Here is a 16,075-nt window from a genome sequence, read left to right as displayed (position 1 = left end):
TCAGCTCTAGGAAGTGTCGGCTCCATTTCTCAGATAAAGAAACTGAGAAGAAAAGGTCCTAGAGCCTGAGAGTCGTGCAGCTGGATTGCTGGTGGACTTTTCTGTTTTGCCCCAAGCAGAAGGAACGGCACTGGGGCTGGATTCCCCCTCACCATGGAGGCCTGACTGACCTTCCACCTGGGCTGCTTCATCCCAGGAAATGTCCCTGTGTTGTCGTGGTCACCTCCCCCAGCCTTAGAAGGAGGCACAGAGGAGTGACGGGTGTCACCCATGAGGCCCACACACTATGGTTTGGTCTTACAATCACCCTGGAACATAGGCTAGGAATCTGATTGGATTTTTCAAATAAGAGGGGAGCGGCGAGGTGGGGGACTTCTTCCAGTAACTCAGGGGAGGAGCCAAGATTTCAACCAAGTTTGAGATTTGCCACTTGCAAATACCACTCCTAGTTTAAAGTTCTTTTTCTGTCATTTTTCCCCCAATAAACTCCTCTCTCTTTCACTAGCATGACTTTAATTTGACAGCCAAGCAAAACCACAATGAGAAGAACTCAGTTAAACAACCATTTAAGTGATGGGAAGGTGGTTATAAAGGTCCTCTGATGAGAATGCAGAATGGACACTGGACGTTACTGGACTCGATAAACACCAGCTCACAGTAGAGCCACCAAGGGGGCTGCAGACTGAAATCAAGGTGAAGATCAGCACGCCCTTTCACTACAGTCAAGAGGAAGAAAGTGTGTCACAAAAGGACAGACACTGCATGACTCTACTCAAATAAGGTCCCGAGAGGAGTCAGATTCACAGACCAAGGATGCAGAGGCGCCTGTCGGGGTAGAAGGGAGGGAGAGCGGGGTGTTACTGTTTAATGGGGACAGAGTTTCACTTTCGACGTAAAACATTCTGTGAGTGGAGGGTGATGCTAATTGCATGACAGTGTGGGTGTCCTCAACACCGCTGAACTCTACACTTAGCAATTGCTAAACCAGGACTTCCCTGGTGGTGCAGATAAGACTCCTCCTGCTAATGCAGGGGATTCAGGTTCAATCCCTGGTCCAAGAAGACTCCACATACTGGGGAGCCACTAAGCCCGGGTGCCGCAACTCCTGAGCCCGAGCTCCAGAGCACGTGAGTCACACGTGTCTAGAGCCTGTGCTCTGCAACAGGAGAAGCCATCGCAATGAGAAGCCTGAGAAGCCTGAGAAGCCTGAGCAGCATAACAAAGAGTAGGCCCCGCAGGCCACAACTAGAGAAAGCCCGCCCCAAGCAAGGAATGGCAACCCACTCCAGTATTTTTGCCTGGAAAATCCCATGGACAGAGGAGCCTGGTAGACTACAGTCCATCGGGTCACAAAGAGTCGGACGGGACTGAGCATGCACATCAAAGCAAGGAGAACCCAGCCAAGTGAAAAATCAATTAAGTGAATAAATAAAAATGGTAAAAATGGCTAAAATGGTAACTTTGATGATTTTAAAAATTTTAAATAAAGTGTTAAAAAGCCGAACCTTTATGGAAAAACATAGCAGCTCCTGAACCCTTTATAATCTGCAAAGTACTTTCACACACATTTTGTGTAAGCTACCACAGCCCTCTGCTGACAACATTTATTATCCCTGAGTCACAAGGGAAAACTAAAGTTCAGACTTGCCCCTCAAGTTGGGAAACTGTGCGGGTCTCCCTGCCTCTTGTTTAGGTCTTTTTTCTGGACTATGCCATTCCTTAGAGGAAGAGAAATCTTTAAATCCTTGAATAGTCTAAAAATGTAGTTTTCTTCCACAATTGCTTCCTGTTAGCTTGAGATGAGTCACAATGTCAAATACCACTTGGCCTAAGAAGTGAGCCCAGCTGCCAGAGGCCTGAGTGGGCACTGGGAACCGGGTCCGACCAAGCCCATGGGGACCCACTGCAACTGGCACCAAGCATTAACTCGCTCCTGGAACAGCCCCACCTCAGGGGGAAAGCTGCCTGAACTCTTTTGTCACAGAGCCTCTGGGCCCCGTTCGGCTGCATCCATGACTCTGCATCTTCCGTGAGTGGGGAGAGAATTTGCCATCACGCAGCCCTTTTAGGCTACCCCAGGTTTTGCAGTGAGTTGGTGTCCTTCCTCAAAGAAAGACTGAGTAGCCTATAGAGTCACTGAGAGGATGAGTGAGACAAGGCAGGGACTGGGCTTGGCAAACAGTAGGTGTTCAGTCAGCAGGAAGCGCTGTTTTCTGGGCTCACCATGTCGGCATCACCTCCTTTCCTCTTTCAAAACCTCCCTGAGCTGCCTGCCATTCTCATCATTCCTGTGCGTGGATAAGAAAGCAGACTCAGAGGATTCATTCCTTCATTTCCCAAGGTCACAAAGCTGTCCTCATCTCCCCTTCACTTATCCAATGATCCTTACCTCCACAACTCAACTCTTGAGTCAGAGACTAAAAAAACAATGATAAGTGTAAACTCACAGACAAAATCACACAGTTGTAAAATTGCTAGAGAGAGGTCCTGTGTACCCTTCACCCAATTTTCCTGCAGTGGCGATATTTTATGTAACTGCAGTCACTATCAAAATACAACTAGCTAGAATATAGATTGCACTCAAATTTTACCAGTTTTTGCATGCTCTCACTTTTATGTCTTTGAGATGGTCCTACCACATTGTATCACATGTGCAGATTTATTTAACCATCATGACAATTGATATACAGAGTGTTCTGTCCCCATGTAGGAACTCCCTGTGCTGATCCCTTGGGGGTCACCTCTTTCTGGGCCTTCCCTAACTCTGAGCAACCACTGATCTGTTCTCCATTCCTAGAATTTTGGCATTCTGTGAATACTTTATAAGTGGAATCATGTAGCATGTAACCCTTTAAGACCGGCCGTTGCATTTTTTACTTTTAGTTTTCAGTTGTGCCATATGGCATGCAGGATCAAACCTGTGTCTCTGGCAGAGGAAGTGCAGAGTGTTAACCACTGGACCCCCAGGCAAGTCCCAAGACTGGTCTTTTTAAATTCACTTAGCAAACTGCTCTTGAGATTCACCCAATGGGCTATGAGTATCAGTAGTTCACTGCTTTTTGTGGATAAGTAATCCTGGAGCCATAAGAAAGGATTTTGGAGGCCTCGCCCTCCTCCTCCACTAGGCTGGGATCCCCTCCAGAGCCCCCAGATGTGCTTTACCTCCAGCAACCAGCAGCTCCATGCTGGGAGCCAGTACGAGGAGTCCCGCCTGTGGCAAAGGTCATGAAGTTAAGAGGTCTGACAGGCAAAGCCTTAAGGGGGCCTCGCTGGATTATCTCGAGCATCTACCCCCAAAACCAGAGTCTGCCTGCCTTACTGCATTATGCTTTCACCAACTCCTCTGACATTAACAGGGGGCTGTCCCCCACCACCTTCCTCTAAAAGGAATTAACTTAGAGCTCCAGTCAATAAGTCTCCTGGGCGTAAAAAGAAAGTCTCAGCTTAAACCCCTCTGATAGCTTTCTAACTTACCTGACCAGTATGTCTGGACTTTTACAACTACGCATGTGATTGTTTACAGCCCCCCAACCACGAGAGGCATGAAGCTTAAAACCTCTTAAAGATACAGAGCCTTTTTTAAAGAGCTAAGAATTATATCAGTGTAGATTTTCATTGTTGAGTTAATGACTCTGCCAGGCCTCCATATTCTTTATCTTTTAGGCACCTGGAGGATATTAATCAATGTAATTGGGATGTAGAAAAAGAATATAGTAGTTTTGATGTTAGCAATACTAGGCTTTTGAGTTAATGAACTTTCTCTGTTATAAATCACTGTACTCCTCTTTCCTTGTTATAAATTGTTGTGTCCTTGCTATGTAATAATGCAACCTTAATTAGTGCTTTCTGAGAGTGGCACCAGACTTTAGTAAGAACAACACTTTTAAGGCAAATAAGTTTTCTGGTTGACGGACCCTAATCAGAAAAGGGCAATAAAATGCTAATAGGCCTCCTGGCCAGAAGATGATGTAAATCACCTAAGACCTGTGTATACAGCTAGGTATGCAGAGAGAAAGCCTGGTCTCAATAAGAGTCAGGGCTGCTGACCTTGAATAATTTTGTATTATCCATTGATCTCTATGTACAACCAAAAGTATATAAAGCTTTCCTGGACAATAAAGGATGGACCAGTCACTGGAAAGACTGGTTTCCCCCTTGTGGTCTTTTCTCCTTCTCTTCTTCTCTGGCTGAATTCCCATCTGGAGTGTGGAGGCTCGCCATGTCTACTTACTTGCCCTGGCTTCTAAGACCCACGTGAGAGGGAGCCCAAGGCGGGGCACCCTCCACTATTCAAGCGGGTGCCAGTGGCCTACATAGATGGCACAAGTTTCTTGTCTTGAGACTTTATTAGCTTTCCACGTAAACCAAGTTATTCAGCTTCTTTTCTCCGCTAATTTTCCTACTACACTATTCTTTCCTAATCTCTCTTTCCTAATTAAATAGTCCTTTCCCAGACGCCAACTCCGTCTCCCCTTCGAATTACCCTGGGTCCACCGGGGCTGGACCCCGGCAAGTGGTGCCCGGAACAGGCTATTCGAAGGTAGGTCTCAGAAGTGCTCAGTAATTCGGGATGGATATGATGCCACTCGAGTTCCTAGGACCCCCCTGCATAAGATAGGTAGGGTTAGAAGGAGTGGGAAGTGTTTTAAGGGTTTAAAGAAACCGACGGGTTGAAAGAAACCCCCCTTGGCAAGGGTAAAACCCTTGACAAGGCAGACTTTCTAGGAGTTGAAAGAAACCCCCCTTGGCTAAGTTAGAAACCTTGCCAAGGTAGAAACAGAATCTTCTTTATTAAACTTAATTTTCTGACAAGGGTAACAATGAGTCAAAAGAACAACAACTCTTTATAGAACTAATTTTGCAACTGTTAAACAAAAGAGAAATTAAAGTTAAAAAGGCTAGTGTTCGAATCCTTTTTAATTTGTATAAGAACAATTTCCTTGGCTTCCAGAAAAGGGCACTGTTACTTTAGATACTTGGGTGAAGGTAGGGAAACAACTAAAAACTTATTATGCTTTTGCTCTGTGGAATATGATTAGAAATGTTCTGGACCCCTGTCATGAGGCTGTTAGATAGCCTATGGGAGAGGCTATGGCAGTGGATGGTGGTGGGTCTCCACATCTACGCAGATCATATTTTCTGCCCTTGACGAATAAAAGGAGGGAGACTGTGCTCTACCTCCCAAGGAAGGAGAGGGCTTACAGGATGCTGTGCCCAGGCGCCCTGGTGAGCCCCCTCCCCCTCTACACAAACCTTTAAAAATTTATCCAACACTTTCTGATTTAAGGCGACTATCGCCAGCTCCACTTGTGCCTCCTCAGGGCTTAAGAATTGCCCAGTTTGCCTCCAAAACCTCCCAGAGCATTGCCTAAGGCTGAAAAAGATAAAAAGTTTTTTGTACAAAGTAACTTTGAAAGCGGACCTGTGCACAATATGCAGGGCATGCTCCTCAGAGAAAATCCCCTCAGGGGGGCCTCACCCAGGCTAGGAGAGAAGGGAGCGAAAAGGAGACTTGGCAACAGTATTAACCCCTGACCTACCGGTTACTCCGATTCCAAAGGGAGTGGTTGGCCCCCTGCTGAGGACATTCTGCACTTGTGTTAGGGCGTAGCTCGCTTTCTTTTCAAGGAATTTTGGTGGTGCCTGGTGTAGTAGATTCTGATTATATTGAGGAAATTAAAGTTTTAGTCTCACCGCCTACTAAAACTGTACAAATTAATAAAGGTTAAAGAATAACACAGCTTTTGCTTTTACCTTATTATCATACAAGAAAAACCTTGACTTCTCAAGCTAGGGGCCCCAGAGGATTTGGATTTAGTGATCTAGCTTTTTGGGTGCAGGAAAATTACAGCTTCTAGGCCTTTAAAAGATTTTTTTAATTCAAGGAAATAAAATGTCAGGGCTGTTAGACACTAGAGCAGGCGTCTCTTGCATTGCTGGGAAAGACTGGCCCAGCTTCTGGCCCACACATACTACTGAAAATGAGTTCATGGGATTAGAGAAAGTGGTATGTAGGATGGGGGTGCTGCAGAGAAAAAGGTGAGGGAGAGTTTAGAACCTTGGAGAGTAGTGAGTTCCTCATTGCTGGAGGTATTCAATCAAAGATTAGATGGTAGCTTGTCATCTAAAACACTATAGACCAGATTTAGGTTATGGAAGGATAACTGGAGAAGCTTAAAAAGATATTGTGCAACACCTCTTTAATTGCTTCTCATATTCAGGTCTGCCAAAAGTTTTGAAAACTGATAATGACCCTTTGAAGCTGTGGAGAGATTGTTTACTAACTTTAAATGATTTCCAGAAATTATTAGGGGATTTTAATTAGATACACCCACAATGCTGGATCATGGAAAAAGCAAGAGAGTTCCAGAAAAACATCTATTTCTGTTTTACTGACTGTGTGGATCACAAGAAACTGTGGAAAATTCTGAAAGAGATGGGAATACCAGACCACCTGACCTGCCTCTTGAAAAATCTGTATGCAGGTCAGGAAGCAACAGTTAGAACTGGACATGGAACAACAGACTGTTTCCAAATAGGAAAAGGAGTATGTCAAGGCTGTATATTGTCACCCTACTTATTGAACTTATTATGCAGAGTACATCATGAGAAATGCTGGACTGGAAGAAACACAAGCTGCAATCAAGATTGCTGGGAGAAATATCAATAACCTCAGAGATGCAGATGACACCACTCTTATGGCAGAAAGTGAAGAGGAACTCAAAAGCCTCTTGATGAAAGTGAAAGAGGAGAGTGAAAAAGTTGGCTTAAAGCTCAACATTCAGAAAACGAAGATCATGGCATCTGGTCCCATCACTTCATGGGAAATAGACAGGGAAACAGTGAAAACAGTGTCAGACTTTATTTTTGGGGGCTCCAAAATCACTGCAGATGGTGACTGCAGCCATGAAATTAAAAGACGCTTACTCCTTGGAAGAAAAGTTATGACCAACCTAGATAGCATATTCAAAAGCAGAGGCATTACTTTGCCGACTAAGGTCCGTCTAGTCAAGGCTATGGTTTTTCCAGTGGTCATGTATGGATGTGAGAGTTGGACTGTGAAGAAGGCTGAGCACTGAAGAATTGATGCTTTTGAACTGTGGTGTTGGAGAAGACTCTTGAGAGTCTCTTGGACTGCAAGGAGATCCAACCAGTCCATTCTGAAGGAGATCAGCCCTGGGTGTTCTTTGGAAGGAATGATGCTAAAGCTGAAACTCCAGTACTTTGGCTGCCTCATGTGAAGAGTTGACTCATTGGAAAAGACTCTGATGCTGGGAGGGATTTGGGGCAGGAGGAGAAGGGGACGACAGAGGATGAGATGGCTGGATGGCATCACTGACTCGATGGGTGTGAGTCTGAGTGCACTCCGGGAGTTGGTGATGGACAGGGAGGCCTGGCGTGCTGCGATTCATGGGGTCGCAAATAGCTGGACACAACTGAGTGACTGAACCGACCGACATTTAAACTGGACTACTGCAGATTTAAAGCCTTTGTTTGATTGCTTAAAAAGCGATCCTAATCCCAGTTCTAAGAGAAAGTTGACTAATGAGACAGTCGGCTCTTGTTAAAGTGGATGAGGCTTTAAATGATCAGTTAATTAGGATTAATATTACCAAAAGATGAGATTAAATTATTCTTGCCACAAAACATACACCTACAGGATGCTTGTGACAAGAAGGCCCATTGGTTCCATCTACCAGTGACCCCAAGAAAACTAGTTTTATCTTATCCCAGCTTGGTGGCACAATTAATTATAAAAAAAAGGGGGGTGTGAAACTTTTTAGAAAGAAGTAGCAAATATATTAATTGCATTCAATGAGGATCAACTGCAAGTCTTTTACAAAATAGTGATGATTGGCAAGTTGCCCTGATAGATTTCAGGGGTCAAATTTTGTTTCATTTACCCTCAAGCCCCCACAGTAGTTAAAAGTTCAAAAATATTAGATTGGCGGTTTGAGGATACCTGTGGAACTTTCCAACCCTATGTAGTTCCTACACTCCCCTTTATCCTATGGGGGAGGGACGTGTTGTCTCAAATAGGAGTTGCTCAGAGAAGGGTTTTCTCAATTTCTTAGTTATCAATAGGCGGAACAATGAACAATACTTTATATATTGTTATAAATACATAATATAAATATATTTGCCTAATTACAGCTTGCCTAATTAGGTATGGGTATAAATAAAATATAATAAAGGTATACCTAATTCTTTTTATAAATCTATACTTAATTTTTTGTATATGAATTAATATGTATACTATATATACATATTATATATATACTGTATAATTATATATATATTGCAGTAATATAACGTGTATGTGGCTGATATTGATTGGTATAGATTGGTGTGCTGTGATAACATATATTATATATACTGTTTAATTATATTATATATGTGTGACATGTATTATTATAGTACATTGGTTTGTGTTGGTTGGTATTTGTTGTGCACATGTTGTATTGCTGTAATATATATTAATTAATATATTAATTATAAAGATTAATTCAAGTATATTGATTTATATATATTATATGTCAATAAGTTTATACTTGTTGTCATATATAAATACATTTTGCATTTAGGATATCTGTATACCTAAATGAGATAAGGAGTTTAGACCTAAATTAACATATCCCTAAATTTATGTTGTTAAAACATAAATTTTAAAAATATAAAAAATTAAATTGACAACTGCTTGATAATTCCTTTGCCATAAAACCCCCGTAGGCGTAATTGTGGTAGCCAGACCAAAAAAAATTTTTTTTTAGTTTTATGGCAAAACGGCCCCCTAGATGGGTCCATCTTCTCGCTCAAGCTAAAAAAGTAGTGGCTTCTTATCCAGGCTTGATAGCAACATTGATATTAAAAGGGAGGAAATGGAGCATTGAATTATTTGGGAAAGAGCCATCAGAGATTGTAATTCCATATAACAAGGAACAGATTGACGCACTTTTAATGTTTGATGAAAATTGGCAGATTGCTATAGGAAACTCTTGTGGTCAAATTTTGCATCATTTACCCTCACATGCTTCGTTAATTCAAAAATTAAGGAAAGGGAATTTAAGTATAGGTTTCCCCCATCAGATTTTACAACATGCTCTCTTTGTAATAAATAACCTAAATGCTGATTCGTCTGGAACAACAAAATGCAAAGCCGTTTGCGAAATGGAAGGACCTCCTCTCCGGACAATGGCGGGGTGCTAACCCATTATTAACTAGTGGTCGAGGATGTGCTTGTATTTTTCCACAGGACACAGATTCGCCAATTTGGATCCTGGGCAGGCTGATTCGTCATGTCACAGCCCCCCAGGTACCTGGTTCCTCCACAGCCGTGACCACAAAAAAAAAAAAAAAAAGAAAGAAAGGGCACTCCTCTGCCACCGCCTCCGCACGGAATAGTTGCAGCCGGTGGCCCTGCCAGCGTCCGTCTGTGCTCACTTGGCCACTGCTGAGCCCAAGGTCGGTTCAGCAGAGGGCAGGGCAAGAGCCGCCCCGCCCGCTGGCAGGAGAGGCAAGATAAGCATCAAGATCCCGGCGGGACTGAGAGCTGTTGCAGCGCGAACTCTGACCAGAAAATAACTCTACTTTTTCTGTTTTGGCTTGTTTACCCGCTCCTTATGTTTTTCTCTTTGCCAGTGATTCCGGAAGACTCAATGTACAAATGAATTATTCAGGTGGACCTAGTGTAGTGTCCTGTGAACAATGTATGCTTTCATCTTGTTTAACTCCTCAATATAATGTTTGTTCTTTTGTGGCGCTAAAACGTCCATCCTACATTATGGTGCCTGTAACTGTAAATACTTATTGGTATGATAATTATGGTCTTGCTGTGTTAAAACAACTACAAGATTTCATGCGATCAGGACGATTTGTGGGCTTACTAATCTTAGGGAATTCAGCTTTAATAACAACAATTACTACTGTTACTGTTACTACTACTGTTACTGTTACTATTACTGTTACTATTACTTTGGCAGCAATATCATTGACTCAACAAGTGCAAATGCCCAATATGTTGAAAAATCATATTTTAGGTGTTTGGAATAGCTCAGATATTAGTTTAGACTTAGGGAAACTTCATAATCAGATACAGACTATGGAACACTCTCGATTAGATTTTACTGCCACAGGAGCAGCCAATGACTTTTTCCATACATTCTCTAACTTTATTTCTGGAAAGACTATTCTGTCTACTGCTTTTAGCTATGTTGCTGTGGGTGCTCTAATCTTGCTCCTTATAATCATTCTTCCTTGTACTGTCAGGATTCTTTGGCAGAGCATTCAGAGGCTCACTACTGAACTGCATCTGGCTGTTTTAAGAAATAAAAAAGGGGGAGATGCCGGGTGCCAGCATGAGGAGTCCCGCCAGTGGCAAAGGTCATGAGGTTAAGGGGTCTGACAGGCAAAGGCGAGTCTAGCCTTAAGGGAGCCTTGCTGGATTTTCTCGAGCTACTAACCCCAAAACCAGAGTCTGCCTGCCTTACTGCATTATGCTTTCACCAACTCCTCTGACATTAACAGGGGCCTGTCCCCCACCACCTTCCTCTAAAAGGGATTAACTTAGAGTTCCAGTCAATAAGTCTCCTGGGCGTAAAAAGAAATCTTGGCTTAAACCCCTCTGATAGCTTTCTAACTTACCTGACCGGTATGTCTGGACTTTTACAACTATGCATGTGATTGTTTACAGCCCCCCAACCATGAGAGGCATGAAGCTTAAAACATCTTAAAGATACAGAGCCTTTTTTAAAGAGCTAAGAATTATATCAGTGTAGGCTTTCATTGTTGAGTTAATGACTGCTGCCAGGCCTCCATATTCTTTATCTTTTAGGCACCTGGAGGATATTAATCAATGTAATTGGGATGTAGAAAAAGAATATAGTAGTTTTGATGTTAGCAATACTAGACTTTTAAGTCAATGAACTTTCTTTTTGTTATAAATCACTGTACTCCTCTTTCCTTGTTATAAATTGTTGTGTCCTTGCTATGTAAGAATGTAACCTTAATTAGTGCTTTCTGAGAGTGGCACCAGACTTTAGTAAGAACAACACTTTTAAGGCAAATAAGTTTTCTGGTTGACGGACCCTAATCAGAAAAGGGCAATAAAATGCTAATAGGCCTCCTGGCCAGAAGATGATGTAAATCACCTAAGACCTGTGTATACAGCTAGGTATACAGAGAGAAAGCCTGGTCTCAATAAGAGTCAGGGCTGCTGACCTTGAATAATTTTGTATTATCCATTGATCTCTATGTACAACCAAAAGTATAAAAAACTTTCCTGGACAATAAAGGATGGACCAGTCACTGGAAAGACTGGTTTCCCCCGTGTGGTCTTTTCTCCTTCTCTTCTTCTCTGGCTGAATTCCCATCTGGAGTGTGGAGGCTCGCCATGTCTACTTACTTGCCCTGGCTTCGAGGACCCACGTGAGAGGGAGCCCAAGGCGGGGCACCCTCCGCTATTCAAGTGGGCGCCAGTGTCCTACATAGATGGTGCAAGTTTCTTGTCTTGAGACTTTATTAGCTTTCCACGTAAACCAAGTTATTCATCACCTTTTCTCCGCTAATTTTCCTACTACACTATTTTCTCCTATCTCTCTTTCCTAATTAAATAGTCCTTTTTCAGATGCTGACTCCATCTCCCCTTCAAATTACCCTGGATCCACCAGGGCTGGACCCCAGCAGCTCCACGCATGACCCTTGTCACTTGTCACCTTGATTTCTGCAGGAAGACAGCTGGTCATGGCTTCCTCCCCTCTGCCTTGTCCTGTCTCCACCTGACTCTCCATTACCCCTTTCTTGTTCCTTTTCAGGATGTACTCTCTGAAACTCTTTCCCTACCATCTCCACAGCTTTCCTAAAAGTACCATTTAAATGAATTGAGATATCAGTCACATAACATACAATTCACCATTGAAAAGTAGCTTTTAGTATATTCACTATGTGTACAAACATCACCACTACATAATTCCAGAGCTTTTCCATCATCCCCAAAACAATGCCCATACCTATTAGAAGTTAGTCCCAAATCTTCTTACCCCCTTGCCTTGGTCCTATGGTTGCCATCCTCTTATTCTGTCTATTTCACCAGTTAAGTGTAGAAGTCAACAGGAAGGCTGAGTGATGGATGTGGAGTCGGAGGGGTGATCCTTAATCTTGTCTAATATAAGAGCTGGGCTGGGCCAGTCTGGGAACTGAGTCTTAGAAGCCTAAAGAGGTCATTGATTCACAGGCCACAGTGTTGGGATCCCCTGGAGAGGTGAGGGCTCAGACATGGGATCCTGGGAGAAGTCAATGTCAAAGCCACAGGCGACCTAAGCAATGGTCAACTCACAGAGGCTGAACAGAGAGGCAGCATTCTGAAAGGATGAGAAGACTCAAAGCCTAGATGAGGAATGAACCTACAGATGGTTTCTTATTGATTAGGATGTGGATGCTGAGCTGCTGTAACGAAGGGCTCACAAGATATTAACATATTGACTCAAACAATGTAGATGTATTCATTTCAGACATGAAAGTCCCAGTTGCTAGGCATTTGGGAGGTAGGTGGTAGGTAAGTCGACCAGAAGTCCAGCCTGTTATTGCTCAGCCATCATTTCCACTGAGGGGTCTTATTCAATGTGGAAGCTGGTTTTCATCACACATTTCAGCTGTGTGAATCCAAAATAGAGCAGAGAAGGACACAGAGCTCATAATTTCCCTTCAAAGTCATGACCTAGAAGATCCCCACATCATTCTTCTCACCTTTGATTAGTCAAAATTTAGCAATGAGGTTACATGGAACTACAAGGGAGGCAGGGCTCATCTAAACTCAGTGTCTTTTCTATAAAAAATAAGGACACTAAAAATGGCTAAAGTGGTTAATTTTATGTTGTGTATTTTTTCTATTATTAGAAACTTTTTCTTTAATTTTTCTTTCTTTTTCTTTTTCTTTTTTTTTTTTTTTAGGAGTGAAGGATGAAAATTTGGGAATGATTATTTGGTCTCTTCAGGGCTTCCCTGGTGGCTCAGACAGTAAAGAATTCGATGCAATGCAGGAGACCTGGGTTTGATCTGGGTCAGGAAGATCCCCTGGAGAAGGAAATGGCAACCCACTCCAGTATTCTTGCCTGGAGAATCCCACAAGGCTACAGTCCATGGGGTCACAAAGAGTCAGACATGACTGAGTAGCTTCACTTTCCTTTCTATTGGTCTCTACTACAGCTGCTAATTCAGAAAAACAGTATGACATTTTTGCAGGAAAGAAACGAAAAGATATTACCTGGTCATTGTTGAAAAATTATTCAAAAAACAGAATCAGTGTCATCTTTTCTGTTGATCTCTCTAGACTGATCTCACTGTAGTGTTTTATAAAATCTTAGTAGGAAGCTAAAGCCTTTATATTTGCCCAACAATCAGAGAACAAAGTTCATTGGCCTGGCCACCACATCGTCCTCTGTCTCTAAATGCCTTTTGCTGGCATATAGAGGGGAGATGCTGGGACACAGCATCGGATCTGATCTCACTTGTTCTTGAATTTATTTATCCCTCCATGGTGCCCCTCTGAGCATCTCACCGTCACTCCAGGGGACCACAGCCAGAAAATTAACAGACATTTCTAGTTTTTTATTCACAATCATAGTCTGGGAGGAAACTTCAGAATTATTTGGAAAAACAAGCAGCTGTATAAATTTAGGGATGAGGGGATCGCTAATGCCAGGAATCAGAGACCAGTAGGAAAGTCGACAGCTCCGTGGAGACAAGTGAAGAGGTGAGCACTTGCTGGGACCAGGGTGGACGGTCCACCTCAGGGGCCAGAAGTGAGAGGGATGAGTAGGGGGAACAAGAGAGACTGGACAAGGAGAGACATAGCATTGAGGCTCCACGGACACACATGGCCAGCTGGAAAGGGAGCAAGGACCCCTCCCTTCCACAAGGGACTCTGGGATCAGTGGCCCCTGGGTGCTCACGCAGCCCTGGGGACTGCTCCCTCCCCCTTGGTGGGCAGACATGGGCACCTCCAGCACTTCTCCTGCACAAGCTGAACATTAGCCCCGAGGACCTTAATGGGGAGAACTGATATTTGTGGGTCCTGGAGTGAGTTAAATGATAGCTCCCCAAAAAGTACGTCCATGCCCTAATCTCTGCAACTGTGTATGGGACCTTATGTGGAAAACGGTCTCTGAAAGCCCTTTAAGTGAAACATCTTGTAATGAGAGCATTATGGCTTATCTGATTAGGCCCTAAATCAACTAGCATCCTTGTAAGACACACAGAGACAGCAGAGAGTAGGGGGAGATGTCCACGAAGAGATGGGGGCAGGATGGAGGTGTGCAGCCACAGCCCAGTCCTGTCCAACCAGCTGGGAGAGGTGGGGAAGGCCACCCAGAACTTCTATGGGAGTGGGCCCTGGCTGACAGGAAGCAGCACCCCAGCTCCAGTGCTGGCCCCCACCTCTCTCATCACCTCCTGCCACTCCCTTCCCAGGGTCCCAAAGTGTACCTGCTTGGTGGCTGGATGGGTCAGTAGCTGGAGGCCTGGTAGGTGTTTGGTCTAGGAGCCTGCAGCTCTCCTGAGCAACTAGGCCAGCCAAACAGTGACCTGGGGGTCTGCGTGCAGGCCTGCTGCCCAAGTGCAAAACATACCTTCTTTGCCATGCTAAGCTAAGTCGCTTCAGTCGTGTCCGACTCTGTGTGACCCCATAGAGGGCAGCCCACCAGGCTCCCCTGTCCCAGGGATTCTCCAGGCAAGAACATTGGAGTGGTTTGCCATTTCTCTCTCCAATGCAGAAAAGTGAAAAGTGAAAGTGAAGTCGCTCAGTCGTGTCTGACTCTTAGCGACCGGATGGACTGAAGCCCACCAGGCTCCTCCATCCATGGGATTTTCCAGGCAAGAGTACTGGAGTGGAGTGCCACTGCCTTCTCCGTTTTTTGCCATAAATAAGTGTAAACCCAGCATATACAAACAGAGTGGAATACAGGGATATTGAGCCAGCAGTGTAGACCTGGTGGGACAAGCTACTCTCCTATACATGTGGGAGTGACAGTGAAGGTCATTCAGTCCTGTCCGACTCTTTGCGACCCCGTGGACTATACCGTCCATGGAATTCTCCAGGCCAGAATACTGCAGTGGGTAGCCGTTCCCTTCTCCAGGGGATCTTCCCCACCCAGGGACAGAACCCAGGTCTCCCTCATTGCAGGCAGATTCTTTACCAGCTGAGCCACCAACGAAGCCCAAAACTTGAACCACTTCTTTGGAGCCAGAATCCAACCAGCTACCTAAGGATGACAGCAGCTAACCACCTCTACAGTCCTCTGCTCTGCCAGCTGAGCTACCGAAGGGTGCAGACATGGAAGGACAGTGATAAAGACTAGGAATTTTACCATTTTTACAGGAAGAGGAGAAAAGAAAGCTTTTTTTTTAAAAAATTAAAAATCAAAAAATTAAAAAAATTTGCAACTAACACAGATTATTTTATATGAACAAAGCAGCCTGACACACTTTAATAATAAAGGGATGTTTGTAAAGCCTAGGGAGGACCTAGTCAGACGCAGATCCTGAGCCAGATTTCCTGAGTAGGCAGTGCTGTCTCTACGTGGAGCTGACGTGGGGACGCGGGTCGACAGCACCTCGGCCATCCATGCTGGACAAATGCCCCAGCTCATACCCCTCGAGATCCTCCAGGCAGGACCATCCCCGGCTCAAGGTCTGGGCCTGGGGACACGAGGGTAAAGTGCCAGCCCCGGGGCCTGAGCCCCGCAGGAGGCCAGCATGAGGCCCGCTCATCCCTGTGCCACGCAGAGCCCCTCCAGACCCACCTTGGTCAAGAGCCTCCACCACGGGTTGCGCAGCTTGAGGTAGGCCGCGCAGTTCCTCTGCAGGACCTTCATGGCCGTCAGCTGCTGCCGCCGCTTGGCGAAGGCCCTGTGGGGCGAGGGTCACCGTCAGCACCTCCAGGCGGGGGCCGGCCAACCTCCCTGCCCACAGTCCTGACCTCGCTCCCGGGGTTTTTCCAGAGCTAAGATCCAGTGGTGTGACCTCACTCAGGGAACTGTGTCACCAGCACCCCCAACCCCCACCCACCCAGCAGATGTTCCAG

General features: G+C 44.6%; 1 protein-coding gene across 1 annotated transcript in view; it reads left to right on the top strand.

Annotated features, from left to right (window-relative positions):
• The window catches only part of LOC120858579 (apolipoprotein L2-like), a 148,576-nt gene that overhangs the window by 54,856 nt on the left and 77,645 nt on the right, over nucleotides 1-16,075 (top strand). The gene's annotated exons all lie outside the window — the stretch shown is intronic.

Source organism: Oryx dammah, unplaced genomic scaffold (genome assembly GCF_014754425.2).
Source record: "Oryx dammah isolate SB20612 unplaced genomic scaffold, SCBI_Odam_1.1 HiC_scaffold_29, whole genome shotgun sequence".
Classification (NCBI taxonomy): domain Eukaryota; kingdom Metazoa; phylum Chordata; class Mammalia; order Artiodactyla; family Bovidae; genus Oryx; species Oryx dammah.
This window is presented reverse-complemented; position numbering and strand designations above follow the sequence as displayed.